A 17128-nucleotide genomic window follows, 5' to 3' on the forward strand; every position below is an offset into this window, starting at 1 on the left:
TTAAATCATTAAGTTATCATATCATAAAAATATAGAACATGTGCTTAGTTGATTTTAAAATTTAAGTTAGAAGGATTAACTTTGTTTTCGAACAAGTTTAGAATTAACTAAACTATGTTCTAGTGATTACATGTTTAAATCTTCGAATAAGATAGTTATATATATATGAATCGAATGATGTTATGAACATCATTAATACCTCAAGTATAGTAGGTAAACCTACTGGAAATAACAAGAAATGATCTAGAGCTTCAAAGAATCTTGGAACAAAAACAAGTTCAAGTAAGATTTTCTACTCGAATTAAGATAGTTATAGTTATAGAAATTGAATCAAAGTTTGAATATGAGTATTACCTTGAATTAGAATGATAACCTACTGTAAGTAACAAAGGTTTCTTGATCTTAGATGATTACTTGGAATGGATTAGAAAGCTTGGAAGTATACTTGCAAACTTGAAAGTATTCTTGATTTTATGAAACTAGAACTTATAGAATTTATGAAGAACACTTAGAACTTGAAGATATAACTTAAGAGAGTTCAATTAGATGAAAAAAAAATTAAAGAATGAAGGTGTTTGTATGTGTTTTAGGTCATGATATATGGATTAGATATAAAGGATATGTAAGTTTGTTTTCTTGTAAATAAGTCATGAATGATTAATAATATTTTTGTAACCTTGCTAAATAATTCATACTAGATTACAAAGAATGGTTCCCACATATTTGATGACTCATTAAGGGCTGCTAAGAGCTGATCATTGAAGTGTATATACCAATAGTATGTACATCTAGGAGCTGTGTATTGTACGAGTATGAATACGGGAGCATACGAGTAGAATTATTGATGAAAATGAATGAGAATGTAATTGTAAGCATTTTTGTTAAGTAGAAGTACTTTGATATGTGTCATGAAGTCTTTAAAAAGTGTAACAATACATCTTAATACATTACATGTATATACATTTTAACTGAGTCGTTAAGTCATCGTTAGTCGTTACATGTACATGTTGTTTCGGAACCTATAAGTTAACGATTTCCTTAAATGTAATTAATCCCATTGTTATTATATATAATTTGATGTTAAATTCTTATATTATTATGATAAAATGATTTACTAATATATCTTAATATGATATATAAATAATAAGACGTTATTACAACGATAATCGTTACGTATAGATATCGTTTTGAATTTCTTAGGTTAGTAGTCTTGTTTTATGTATAAGGTTCATTGTTAATATACATAATAAGATACTTACTTATCATTTCATCATGTTAAACATATATATATGTTCATATATATAATATCATGTCATATAAAAGTTATATCGTTCGTGAATCATCGGACAAACTGGGTGGTCAAATGTTAACACAAAATCCGTTTCAATTAATCAAGTCTTAACAAGTTTGATTTCTTAACATATTGGAAACATTTAATCATGTAAATATAAATTTCATTTAATATATATAAACATGGAAAAGTTCGAGTTACTACAGTGATGACATAGCAATATACTAAGGCTATGTAAGTTTACTACTTGCAATGTGACACTTTGCAAGATTAATGTATAAATATACATTAATGTCCAACACATGTACAAGGAAGGAGCAACTCTTGGTTCGGACTTGATGAACATCCTAAATGTGTCTAGATACATTTTAGGACACAAGTTATTTTGTACCACTAATATTTTATCCTTAATAAAGGCTAAAACGTCATTAAGGTGTCATTAGGTGCGATTAACCAAGATTAGCGTTCTAGTGACCAAAACTCTTTTGGATATGAAGAGGGCAACTATTCTAAGCATGTTGAAACAGTTTTCTCGAATTATAGATGCCCCGAAGTGGTCAAACTTTATTTGATCGAGTGATTTGGACAGAATAAACTGCGGTCGACCCATGGTCAGCCGTGGGGTTGACCGTGTACTTGGTTTCTCATAAACCAAAGTACATGACTCTCACGGTCTAACCTGTGGTCGACCGTAGACTCAAGCCATGTGGCATCTAAGTTTTGTTTTTTATTTGTTTTCCCTAATGTTTTCACTCTATGTTTCATTTGGTTTGGTCTATCGCTAGAGTAAATGTGGATTAGTAAACTTGTATATTTATGTCAAGTGTCAACCATTATTTTTGGTTATGTGCATGTATCATCATCAAAACTCTTATTATCATTGGTTAACATTAATATTATCATTAAGCATAAAACAACATTCTCCCCCTTTTTGATGACGACAAGCACATAAGTGATGGTGGACATTTACTTATAAATACCCACAAGTGTTAACATCACTTATACCCTTAACTTTCTCCCCCTTTTGTCGAAGTAAATAGGTTAGCTCCCACTGGAACAAAGCGCATCATAAGAATAATGCCCTCTCTTGAATCGCACATGGTGGAAATTTACAAACACAAAACATAAAGCATCAAACACACACATTTTATTCATTCCTAAAAGAGAAGCACAAAATAGGGTCATGCATAGTATCTCACTAGAGATTTTCATGAGGGTTACAAGAAAGCAAGATGATAACAAGGAATCATGATTATTTGAGCATCTATTGTTAATGTGCTTCGTGTGCATGGTCCTAAGTTTCCGGAGACTTCCTCTTGTGTGGATCACTAGTACTGATAGTAGTAGAGATAAACGGAGAGGAAGAATAGTTGGGCAACAAATTGAGATGTTTAAAGATGTATGTTAGATGAGCACCATAGGGAAGTGGATGCGTAGGATCTTGATTCAGATCATTTATTTGTGATGTCATTAAGAAGGCAATGTTGAATGGTATTGACTAATTCAGTCACCATATTAGTCTTAGTTCAGTCACAGACAATCAATCATTATCATCTCTCCAGAAGAAGATGTTGTAGCAGATGATCGTCTTCCATGTCTCATATTCAATCCAAACGTGACTGTCAAGAAGACCCTCTTAGCAAAGTGTACTTACTTTGAGATTCGAATTGAGAAAGATAGAAGTAAGAGCCCGTCGTGGAATGAAACCAGGTAGGAGTTGTATACGATTTTGAGTAGTATAGAATTTAACTCCTTTTTATGGCACTTTAAGAATTTTGCCAAATTGTTAAAGTGTCATGAGATATTCTTGATCAAACATTTGGAACTTCACTTTGCGATTAGAGGTGAATTTAAAGTTTGAGTAGAATTCTTTGATAAGAGAAGGAAAGATAAAAGTTTTAAACAAGAGAAATGACTCTCATCCTACTTTATCAAACTCCTTTTGAAGAGTAGGATAGTCATAGAAGAACACTTCATATTCTTATTGTATGAGTCTTGAGTCATTATGGGAGGTTTTCTTCATGTCATTTGATGTTTTGTTGAGAACTCTTAACACTTTCATATTTGAGTGATGCTTAGATTTAGAGAATAGAAATGGTTTAAAGGAACTCATTTCTTTAGGGTGCAAGATGTTCCTGGATTACCATCCTTTAAAAAGAGTTTTGAGGATAGAGATTTGAATGACTCTACATCATTTTTGGGTTGTTGATGGATTCAAGAATTTCCAAACATAGTTGATTATGATTGTATTTAGTCATTGGATGCATAGAAATAAAATTTATTTGTAGTTGTTCCACATTTAATAAAAACAACAGATTTTGTCAGACAGTCTACGGTTGACTCCACGGTCGACCGTGAGTCAACCGTGGTTAATCTGTTGTCATCAGATTTTCTCGTTGATTTGTCAAGTAACTGTTATAACTTGTATGCATGGCAACGTGTAGTTTTATAAAGCAATATTCAAACTAAGTTAATACAAATTACCAACAAATTAAAAACATGTTTCAGACATAAACCAACCCTTATCTTTAATCACTCTCTTCTCCTTTATCAAAATTTTTCCACTTGACTCGCATGATTGTGATTTCAACACTCCTTTCAACAACTTCTTCATTTTGGACTGAGTTTTCTTGCTCTTTATCTGATTTTTATAAATTGGATCAAGCTTTCCATTGATGTATAATGTATGGATAGAGTCTGTTGCTTCTTCCTCATTAATATCCGAGATTAATGGCTCTTTTAATCTATTCACTCGACCCTGTCTCTTCAGTTATCCTCCTTTTAGAAGATTTTGCTTTCGGGGTTCCTCTTGCTTGTCCCTTAATAGTATCAAGAGTGGGCTGATGACAGTCGGGATGGGTAATTTCAAAATACTCTAACAGTTTGTTAAGATACATCCTGTATGGAAGTGCTCGAGTTGTTTCGGTGATGAGATTACATATTCTCGAGGCCATGAGAAAGGCAATGTTGATGGGTTCCTTGTTTTCCAAACACCATATTAATGCAAACTGAGTAGCATGGATGTTGGAGTGATTTCCAGCTTTACAGTAGATGTTGAAACTCATCACTCGACTCAGTAGATCGTACTTAGGAAGTAGATACCTTCCTAGCACACCTTTTTCAAGAATTTCTTCACGAGAGGCTCCAAAGTCACATAATACATCAATCACGACATTTGCATCAGAGAGTAAGTTTGGTAGATTGAATATGGCATGATATACACTGTAGAATTCATTACCTACGTAGGGAACTTCCATTATTTCACCAAATTCCTTGAGGGAGAGGAAGTATGTTTTGTTACGAAGAAAAAAGGAGACTTGCCCATTCTCGAAGGTGAAATTTGCATATAATTCTCGAATAAGAGTTGGATAGATCAGACCATCAATGGTGAGAAATGCCTCCCACTTGAGTGCGCTGAAGGCATGCATAAGATCAAGCAATTGAGTATAAGTAACCCTTCTACCTTCAGCTATCTTTCTGTCACTGAGGATTTACTTATTGTAGTTGACCCTAGACTTTGAGTTTTCAGAGGTTTATAAGCTTTCTATCCCCTTGATTCAGCATCTTTGGTCCTTGCCATTTCCTATACAAAAATACTTTATCTCAATTTAAAGTGTACGTATAAATGATTCAATTGTGTAATCAATACTTTACAAGCTTAGTTAACATTAACACAATAGTGTTTCGATGTTAACGTTCTTCACATTCCCGTAATAGGATAGAAGTTCTTTTTGAACTTGACTTTTCCTTAGGAGTTAAAGTTATATGCATAAACATTCCAACCTATTAACCATCTCTTGATTTATTTAAGATTTTTCATATGATTTACTTGACAAAAAGTAAAAGGTAAAGTGTGAGAAATTTGATAACTCCTAAAGTATAACAAGTTTTTTATAACATTTTCAAGAATTATCTTGGCATTTTAAAGCCAATTTTATAATTAAACACACATAAAATGGATAAAAATGGGGAAAAGGTATTTTTACTATTTTTATTTGAGAAATGTGTTAAACACGATCAAAAATGACAAAAGTTGCAAGAAAAGGAATGAAGCCGCCTGCTAGGAGTAAAGGAAGTCACCGGCTTGGTCAAACATTCCAAAATATTCCAGAAAAATCCATAGAAGATGCAGAAATTCGATAACTTGGATCAAGCACTCAAGCAGCCGGCTTGGCAACAAAGCAGCCGGCTTAGACCAGTTTCGTGTAGTTAAAGCCTAAGAAACAACTAAATAAGGCAACTCAATCAGAAAGATCACGGATAATCGAAGCCGCCAGCTTGTCACTGAAGCCGGCAGCTTAGGCACAACAGATACGCGTTTTCTTGGCTTGAAGATTACGTTTTACTTGGAGAAGGAGTAACCGAACAAGGGAAGCCGCCGCCTTCTCACTGAAGCCGCTGGCTTGGCCACCGAATCTGTACACTATAACTAGAGGGTGAATTTTACAGTTTTCAATGTACAATTTAGTTTACTTTTCTAGGGTTTCAACTAAATACAAAAACTCTTAGATTTTAGGGTTGTATTTAAGTTTCTATATTGTAATCAAGTTTCATTCAAGTTATAATCAACTTTTATTCAACTTTTATCTTCGTTTTACTTTAAGGTACATATGCACTTTATTTTCTTGTCATTATATTATTTTATTTAATGTTTTATTATATTGTTCGTCTAACATTATGAACTAAACGTTCATAGTGGTTACATGGACGAAAACTAAAGCGACCCTTCCTAATCCATAAGGACGAATACAATAATATATGATTTCATTGCGAGGTATTTGACCTCTAAATGATACATTTTACAAACATTGCATTCATTTTTAAAATACAAACTTTCTATTCATCGAAAGTTGACAGGCATGCATACCATTTCATAATATATCCAAACTATAAATGACTTAATAATAATCATGTTGAACTCAACGACTCGAATGCAACGTCTTTTGAAATATGCCATGAATGACTCCCAGTAATATCTCTAAAATGAGCAAATGCACAGCGGAAGATTTCTTTAATACCTGAGAATAAACATGCTTAAAAGTGTTAACCAAAAGGTTGGTGAGTTCATTTGATTATCAAAATCAATCATTTCCAATAATATAATAGACCACAAGATACACATATTTCCAAAAACAATCTATGCAGGTCTGCTCACTTCTGTAAAAATCATTCATACTAAATTAACACCTGGTAATCGACGTTAACAAAATGCATCTAGAATATCCCCCGTATATACAGGCATTTCGCAAACTTCATGCAAACAGCATACAAACAGGCCACTCTTTTAAAAATAACGGTTGTGTACACCTCACAAACAGGCCACTCCTTTTAAAGTTGGCGGTTGTATACTAAAATCGAAGTACTAAGGCAGTTCAAATTCTCTGACTGGCCTTATCAAGGCCCATAGATCTATCTTTAGGATTCGCGTCAATTAGTGGCAATTATAATAAACACTAATTGTTAGATTACTAGCAAAAAGGGGTGATATCCGGTGTACTCATATCTTTATGGCAATTATAATAAACACCAATTCAATCGTAGAATGTTTTTATGTACTTGTGTCTATTTCGTCAAACATTTATAAAATCAGCGCATGTATTCTCAGTCCCAAAAATATATATTGCAAAAGCATTTAAAAAGGGAGTAAATGAAACTCACTATGCTGAATTTTGTAGCAATTATGCAAATGTCGGTACTGAACAAATGCAGGGTTGGCCTCGGATTCACGAACGTATCAATATTGAGATTCAATATTGCAGGAAAGTACGTAGACACAACGGAGATGATAAATACTAGATTTGACTCACGAGCATACCCCCGAATAATACCCATAACCTTCATATCTATAACCCATAATTTTCTTAGCTCTATCCCGCTCGAAAAACCATTTTTGAAATAACTCGAACATACCCTCGTCGTAGTATTTTATGTAATAATAATAATAATAATAATAATAATAATAATAATAATAATAATAATAATAATAATAATAATAATAATAATAATAATAATAATAATAAGATTAATAATAATACTAACCTTATTAATAATAATTATAATAATAATATAAATAATAATTACAATGCATAGCGAGTAGATAGATGTATGTGTGTGTTGTGCAAACTGAAAACGTTCGAGCTTTATAGGAAATTCTTGGCCAGACTACTCATGCGATCGCATGAGTTTATAGGGGGATTCTCATGCGATCGCATGGCCCCTAGGTACAGCTAAGATTCGTTTTTTTTACCCTGCCGACACTCGTTTATTATATATTTAATATATATATATATATATATATATATATATATATATATATATATATATATATATATACGTATATATATATATATATATATTTAATTTATATAATTATGTATATTATATTATATTTACGAGCATGGGTGATTTGTAAAATTAGTCCTGGTGATTTGTACGTTAACACTCGACTATTGTCCCAGTTCCGGTTTTTCGTACGACGTCTCGTATGCTTAGAAAACTAGCACTTTACGTTTCGTGACTCGTACCTTTAACAAAATATAGATTTAGATTATCAATAAACTATATCACTCGAAATGTAGCTTGAATGTTCGAGCGTTTTGCTCATTTGCTTCTATAAATCAAAGTCTCGTTGTTTATTAAAATATATTTAGTAATATATATAAGATTTTACTTAAATCAAAACGTTTTATAACAATGTTAATATCACCTTATATATATATATATATATATATATATATATATATATATATATATATATATATATATATATATATATATATATATATATTCGGTTAGAAATATAAATTTAATTGTAATATATTATTTAGTTTTTCAAAACTAATTACATTTTAAAGTTGTTTTATTTAAAATCATTTAGATAATAGAAGTTATTATATCAAATAATGTTTTTAGTATTATGAAAACTAAATAGTTAATTTACCAAAGGTCACGAGACCATCACTGTAAAGTATGTTTTTGAAAATTAAACGGGAATCTCCACCAACTTTTGACTAACTCACGTTATTTGACACTTTAATTCCAATTATATAAATTATTTCATCAATTATTCCGAATACCGTTAAAAGGAAAATATTTTCTTAAATCATAGTGGTCCTCACGACGGAGACTTATCATACATCTGATAATTCAATCATTTAATATTATCTTCTAATTTCATCGATAAACATATTGAACCAAATACATTCATGTAAAGTATTATACATTTAATACTTTGTTAACATTCTCAAGTTATAATATATACATATATATATATATATATATATATATATATATATATATATATATATATATATATATATATATATATATATATATATATATATACATATACATACATATATAATCATATCCATTAACATAACAGTTCGTGAATCATTGGAATTTGGTCGAGGTTAAATGAATGTATGAACACGGTTTAACATTTTTGAAATTCAACTTAACAAACTTTGCTTATCGTGTCGGAATAATATAAAGATAAAGTTTAAATTTGGTCGGAAATTTTCGGGTTGTCACAAAAACTATAATCTTTATCAGGGAAATAGATAAAGCCGTCGGCTTCCTCAGTTCAAGCTGCCGGCTTGGCTGAGCCTAGCCGTCGGCTTCGTGCTTCAGTCTATACAGTTTATGGTTTTTTCTAGATCTATATTATTGGGTTTCTGTATTGAATGTTTAAACTGTTTTGAATGTGTCATGTTTGAATAAACTTGTTTTGCATGCTTAATTATTAGATAACATGATTGTAGGGTTAATTAATACTTAATCCGATGATCTATTATTCTATCCACTCTACTTGTTTAGATCTAGTCCATAAAACTTGGTAATTGGGTTGCATGTAACTAAGATAAACAACATTGGTAGTAATAAACTTATTGAATATAAAATACATTTATATAATAGAATTTAATATTATTAGGCTTAATCAAAGATCCTTTGTTTGGATGTGTTTAGTTAATGATTGCATGAGAACTTAGTAAAGATTGTCTTTCAGCTAATAACTTGAGTTGATCTAATTGAGTTTAATAGTATATCTATTAGTTAATCTATTTGCATGTTAATCAATCATTATCATAAGATTAAATTGATACGTGTCATGTGATTTAATTGAACACTAAGAATTAAGATATTAGTTTTGAACATCACTTAGCTAATATATGCTTTAAGTCCTACTTTATGAATGATATGTGACACTTAACTTAGCCATCTAGGGACAATAGTTGGTCTATGATTATTATCTTCCTTTGAATTAATTTGAGTTATGAAACTTACCTAATATGTTTCCCATACAAGTTATTAGTTCATGTATCCACTTTCTAAATTATATTGTTTAATTTTTCCAAATTCTTATTTCCTTAATTTACTAAGAACGTACATTCTATTATCTCTTTCCTAAGATATAATATTCTAAATCTAAACAACAACCGAAAACACTAAAAATAAAACTATAGTTCTTTAATAAGAATTAGACTACATAATAAATGATGTTAAAGCAGAGGGGTACGAAATAGTTATATATTTACTACGAAATACTATTAAATACGATACAATTTTACACAAGTTATTTATTTATTTATAAAGTGGATATACCTAAACCTTGCTACAACACTTATAGGCAGTGTACCTAATCGTACAGTAGTGTAGTTTTTAGTAAGTCCGGTACGTTCCACAGGGATACAGTAAACAAGTTTAACGCTATAATTATTTTAACCTATAATTGTAAAAATATAAATATCTATATATATATATATATATATAAATAAGTAGTATTATTATTCTAAAAGGGAGTTTTTACCGTTTAATGACCGGTTTGTCGATTTTATGTCTTAAGTCGCAATTAAAACCTAATGTAAAATATTAAAAATAAATATAACTTAATTTAAAGCGTAAAGTAAATAACGATAATTAAAGTGTGATAAATTAAAGTACGATAAATAAAATGACGGTAAATAAAATTGCGATAATTAAAAAGTACGATAATTAAAAAGTGCGATAAATAAAATGACAGTAAAATTGCGATGAAATATGAAATAAAGGAATTATGCTTATTTAAACTTCCGTAATCATGATGTTCGACGTGTTGATTTTAGTTTATTACCATGGGTTAATTGTCATTTGTCTTGGATTATTAGATATGTCCATCTGGTTTTGTCCATAACAGTCCATCAGTCATAAATATAAAGTGCGAGTGTCCTCGTCAAATTATCCTTCTACCTGAAGTCAAATATTCCAACTAATTGGGGACTTAAACTGTAACAAGGTCTTAATACTTTGTTTAATAATTACACCAGGATATTGACTGCGTGTAACCCAAGGTTTTAATACTTTGTTAACAATTACGCCAAGTGTCCTTGTACATAATTCACCCATGTTTTAATGAGTCCATTGACTATTAATCCCTTCCCGTGTCCGGTTAAATGAACGATTATTAGGATTTATAAATATCCCGCCCATCGTGTCCGATCGAGTGTATATGGTTATTTATAGATATGTCAAATTGTAAATCTCTATATTAAATTAACGAACTATCATTCATTTAAAAAAATATAAAGCCCATTAATAGCCCATAGTCCAATTTCCACAAGTGTCGTTCTTTTGTCCAAACCCCAATTATGGTACAAAGCCCAATAACCCAATCTTAATATTTAGCCCAACATTACGATTACTTCGTCTTAAATAAGCATAATAATAATTTAGCTACGAGACATTAATTTAAAAAGGTTGAACATAACTTACAATGAGTATTAATAGCGTAGCGTTACACGGACAGAATTTTGACTTACAAACTTAAAACATTCCCCACTATAACCTTATTATTATTAAACTTAAATTAAAATTAAAATTATAAAATATAAATATAAATATATCGTAGATAGACAGATAGAAAAAGAGGTAATGAATCGATCAGAATGTGCGGCCTTTTATAGGCCCACGTTTTACTATTGAGCTCCGCGAGTGCGGAGGTTTTCTTCATCAAAGCTCTGCGAGTGCGGAGGTCTGGAATCCAGCTCATAGATTAAATCCAAAACGTGGGCTGCGTATAATTATAATATATAATAATATATTTAATTAATTATATATTATATTATATTCTTGTGCATAGTTGACTTGTAATTTTTGGTCCATTGCGTCGCGCGTTGAGAGTTGAGTCTGGTCCAGGTTCCGGATTTTCGAACGCCTTTCCGTACGATTTAATATCTTGTACTTTGTGTTTCACGGCTTGTACTCTTGTAATTTTTAGACGTTTCTCATCAATAATTTGAACCACTTGGATTGTACTTTGTACTTTTTAGCTTTTTGGTCATTTGCGTTTTCAATTCGTCGAATCTGTCTTTTGTCTTCACCTTTTATTATTTAAACGAATATCACTTATAAATAGAACAATTGCAACCAAAAGCTTGTCTTTCTTGAAGGATAATGCTATGAAATATATGTTCGTTTTTAGCATTATCAAATATTCCCACACTTGAGCGTAGCTTGTCCTCAAGCAATATAGATCTTGAATAAAATTTTACTAGAATCACTTCTTTATTCTTCACACTTTGTACATCAGTGATTTTAATACGGCAGTATGAACAATGGTAGTAACGATGTGGTTTGCAGTCCCACATGACTATAAAAATTTAGATCCTCTAGGAAATTAGATCTTTATGAAAACATTTGATCTTTTGAAAATTCAATCTAGCTTTTACCCTAGATAAGTTTTCCGGAATATCCCTTCACTGGTGTTTTCAAAATGTTTTTGTGGGTTTTGTGGGTTTTAGATTTGGAAATTTTAGCTCAAAACTTATGGTTTTGTGTCACCCACTTGCTAACCTTGTATTAGGAAAGTAACACGTCCAGCATACTTGCTCCGTATATTACCTTTCGGTAAACTATCGTCCGATTGTAAAGGAAAACATCGAACAAGCAACTGTTAAGGCAATGTCTCGTGACATGCTTTTGATTATGGTCTATATCGTGTCGGATGCAATTACAATCCTTTGTAGGAGCAATAGTAAAGATCACCCTATAGTTTTTCAGTCTGGCACAAGGTCCTGTCGTCGACCATGCTATGTAACCACCGTTCTTACGGTTGACACCCGATTTGGTTCAGGTGACCTAATGAATTCCGGTGAATTCTTAGGATTTTACGTTCAATGGTAATGAATGCATTAAAAATGGGCTTTCAGAAAACAAATCGGATTGTAAATTGATCAAAATATTTTCTCGTTCAAGCTCGAGTTTAGATATCATTGAATTCCATGAGTTTGTAATTCTCAATCTTTAAAGTTAATCTCAAGGATTGAGTAATATCAGGCTTAAATGCTGATTAAGGAGATTATCCTTTCTGGGGGTCTGATTCATTAGTCTTATCAAGCTAATTTGCACGGCGCCCTCCCCATTTTATGAGACAGATCCTCTCATGGTTAGGATAAGTCTGACCACATGGCGACCCTGTTTGATACCACGGTCCATGGATTTCCAGCTGATTTTCGAGAAAATTTTTCTAGATTTTTCGTCAACCTACAGCTGGTCTGGACGACAACTTCCTGACCTAAATCAAGAAGCGCGTGTCTTTTTCAGAAGACTTTACTTCCTTTTAATGATGGAATTGATTCATCGTGTAGATCCATCTTTCTTTCAAATATATTATAGTAAATCAGGTAAAACTGATTATTATCGTCCAAAACAAAAGTACCTGCAATAATATTGTACAAATATGTGATATATGCTTTGAAGAACTTGGTAAATTCTTCCCACACTTAGCTTTTATTTATTCTTTTCTTTGCCTTTTTATTCTCCTTTATTCCATTTTAAATGAATTAAAGCGTTTTGGGTTGTTTCTCCATTTATGTTCTCTCTGAGGTAACAATAATTTCGGTATTATAACCTAGTTTTATCGTTCATAAATATGTATAAACATGATTTTGAATTCATTTAGTTAAAAAAATTTCAAATTTTCACAAAATTTAGCAATTAAACTAAGTGTAAACCCGAGAGAATTTATAACCCTTCCCAACACTTGAGATCATGCAATGCCCTCATTTGCAAGAAATCAGTAAAAATTTAAATTCATGAGGGTGATTAGTGTAGAAAAATGATTAAAAATACCGAGTTTGCAAATATATTTTTTTATATCACATTTGATATTTTACGTCTTGTCGTTAATATTAGTAGCTTTTGCTGAACTTTAATGTCAGTCTTTGAAAATGCGTTGTTTTACCCTGTTTTGTACATAAGATAAACTACAAACATATATATATATATATATATATATATATATATATATATATATATATATATATATATATATATATATATATATATATATATATATATATATATATATATATATATTATAAAACCTTTATTTATTAAAACAATTTAAATGAATAATTTTTTTAAAATTTTCTTTCCTTTTACTTTATGTAGTTTCGGTATGTTTACCTAGTCCGTCCCTCGACAAAATTTAAAATTTGTCGTTTTTAAAGTGATTGTTTTAAAAGCAAAGATTTTTGGTTTTTTTTTATTTTTTTGGTATACTTTAGATCAATAAAATGAAAAATAATGATAACAAAATTTTTTGCCCCGCCTTCGGGTAAAGCAATTTCGGTTCCATGACCTAGTCTTCAACTTATGATGAATTTTAGAAATCATTTTTTAAACTTAATGAAATAAAGTAAATTTTGTTTTTAAATTCGCACAAAAACTTAAATTTAAAAAGTGTATTAATTTCATACAAAACCTGTAAAACAAAAAATTCAGAATGGGGGAAGAAAACTAGTTCTTTAGTGTCTGCTAGTGGAAAAGACCAATCGGATTCCATTCTCGGAACTACACGAGAACAGAACGATTAACTCTAGACAGCATTATTTCTTAGAACATTTGAATCTCCCCACACTTAGGTAGCTGTGATTTTGAAATTGTGATTAACTTCATTGTCAATTTCTCTTGGACCATAATCAACTTGCATATCTGTGACTTTTGCTTTAAGCCATTGGTCAGATTTCTGTGTAATATCCACAAATTCAACTAGTTTCGCCTTTTCTTTAGGCGATAGATTGGATACTAACCGGTTACATAACTTAAAGTTCCCATTGGTTCTAGCATCGCGAATCCGTTTAATAAGTTTCTTCATTGAACTGTTAATAACGGGATCATTTAATTTCGTATCAATAACGGGGTTCTTTGTTATCAGGTCATCATTAGGTGTTACTTCATCTTCCCCACACTTAGGTGTTTTATTATTGTTAAGCACTACCGTTGGAGTTGGTAAAACAATATGCTTCTTACCAATCGTTTTTGTTGGTTCAACGGTTTTGGTTGGTGGAGATTTAGCCTTTCGACTCACAAAGGTGATCGATTTTTTATCATTACTAAGTATCATTCTACCCTCTCTTACATCAAATAATGCCCCGGTGGACGCTAAGAATGGTCGACCTAAAATTAGAGGAATGTTTGAGTCCTCTTCTATGTCAATGACAATAAATTCGACTAGAAAGGTTAAATTGCCCACTTGAACGGGTAGGTTGTCAGCAATTCCAATTGGGTGCCTAATGGTTTGATCAAAGATTTGAACACTCATCTCCGTTGGACTTAACTCACCTACTCCTAATCTCTTATATAATGAAAGAGGCATAACACTCACACTCGCACCTAAATCTGCTAGTGCATCATACATGACACAATCACTAAGTAGACAAGGAATAATAAATTCACCCGGATCACCCAACCTTGGTGGAAGTTTTGGTGGAACTGTCTTCACCGGGTTTACTTTTACGGTTTTTGTTTCTTGCACTTTCTTATTCTTCTTCTTCTTTCCAGAGGTATCACAAACTTTATTACCTATCACTTGCTCATACTCAACTCCTTTTCTTGGAAACGGGATGGGTGGTCTGTATGGTGCCACCACTGGCTTTACATACTCGGGTGGTGGTGGTGTTGTAACTTCTTCATTGTTACTTACATCTAAAACCTTGCCATCTTCTAGTGCTGGTTTTTCAGAATTTGTTGACACCATATTAACATTCTCATTCCGAGGATTTACTTCAGTATTACTCGGTAGCTTTCCTTGTTCCCTCTCACTCATCATGCTAGCAAGAGTACCTACGTGTTTTTCTAGATTCAAAATGGAAGCTTGTTGAGTTCTTAATGACTGATCAAACCACTCATTTGTTTGGGTTTAAGATGTAATAAATTATGTTTGAGATTCCATTAGCTTTGCCATCATTTCTTCCAAATATGGCTTTTTCTCTTAGGTTTGCTTTGGTGGTTTATACAAGCTAGGTCTTTATTGATTGAAAGTGTTGTTTTGAGTTGGTTGGTTATTTAGACCTTGTTGGTTGTACGAGTTATTGTTGGGTCCATTTGGATTGTAAAGAATGCTTTGATTTCATTTGAAGTTTGGCCTTGGCGATTGATAATTATTTTGATAATTATTTCCCGGCCTTTGGTTCATGTAGGAAATATTCTCTCGTTGTTCCATCGTTTGTTCAATGTGACAATCTTTCGTTAAGTGTGTTTCACCGCATTGCTCACAACTGATTTGTATTGCGTGAATATCTTTAGTCATCTTTTCCATTCGTCTCTCGAAAGCATCTATTTTTGCGAAAACGGAATCAAAGTCCTGGCTAGAATCGGCTCTAGCAGCTTTAGATGATCGAAAGATATCTTTTTCCTGGTGCCACTCATGCGAGTGGGAGGCTATGTTATCAATAATTTTGTGAGCTTCGGTTGCAGTTTTCTTCATAATGGAACCACCAGCTGCTATGTCGATGTCTTTTCGTGTAGTAATGTCGCATCCTTGGTAGAATATTTGTACTATTTGATAAATGTCTAAACCATGTTGAGGACATCCTCTCAACAATTTTCTGAATCTTGTCCACGCCTCATATAGAGTTTCATTTGACTTTTGCGTGAACGTAACAATTTCTCCTTGAAGTCTCACGGCTTTAGATGCCGGAAAGAATTGTTTAAGAAAATTTTCAACTAAGACATCCCATATGTCAATCGCCCCTTCAGGTAACGATTCTAACCAATCTTTGGCTTCTCCCTTTAAAGTCCAGGGAAATAACATGAGATAGATCTGTTCATCCTCCACTTCTCGAATTTTAAATAGAGTACAAATCCTATTAAAGGTTCGAAGATGTTCGTTTGGATCTTCTTTTGGCGTACCACTATATTGGCATTGATTAGTAGCCATGTGTAGGATTTGTCCTTTGATTTCATAATCTGGTGCATTAATGTCTGGTTTAATAATGGCGTGTCCTTGGCCCGTGCGTGTGGCTCTCATTCGGACTTCCATACTTAGAGGTTCCTGATTTTTCATGATTGAATTTGTTGAATCTGAATCACTAGAGGATTCTGATTTAACGGTTTGTGGTTCAGGAGGAATGATTAGTGGTTCTGGATCTTGGAATTGTCCTTGAATATCCTCCGGGTTCTTACTTGTGAAGTTGGGTTCAAAAAATGGATTATCGGAAATATGAATTGGAGTACTTGTTCGACTTGATCATGATTCTAAAGAAAAATCAACGGCGACAATATTGGCTAGATGTCTTGATCGAGTTACAGGTGGTGAACGTATGAAAGGTGGTGAACGTTTTGCTCAGTGCATTCACTGAATATCCTATTAGTTATAAAAGATAAAAATTATATAAGTTATCAAATTAATAGACTTTTCTGATTGTGCCCACGTTTCAAATAGCCAATAGATGCAGCAGGTAGCCAGGACCCTATAAATCGAAAGCCCACAACTCGCCACTAACAAATCCAACTATTACTACGAACCAGAAAATTTTGGATGTCTATCAATTTAACCACTTAAAATGATTTTTCGTC

The 17128-nt window shown here is 32.0% G+C and overlaps 1 non-coding gene across 1 annotated transcript; it reads left to right on the forward strand.

The window, feature by feature from the left end:
• Window positions 1–16125: 16125 nt before the first annotated feature.
• LOC139887211 (small nucleolar RNA R71) lies at window positions 16126–16232 on the forward strand. Its single transcript, XR_011773050.1, has one exon. It is a non-coding gene; the product is annotated as a small nucleolar RNA R71 (small nucleolar RNA).
• Window positions 16233–17128: the final 896 nt, after the last annotated feature.

The sequence above is a fragment of the Rutidosis leptorrhynchoides genome, chromosome 1 (genome assembly GCF_046630445.1).
Source record: "Rutidosis leptorrhynchoides isolate AG116_Rl617_1_P2 chromosome 1, CSIRO_AGI_Rlap_v1, whole genome shotgun sequence".
Lineage (NCBI taxonomy): Eukaryota > Viridiplantae > Streptophyta > Magnoliopsida > Asterales > Asteraceae > Rutidosis > Rutidosis leptorrhynchoides.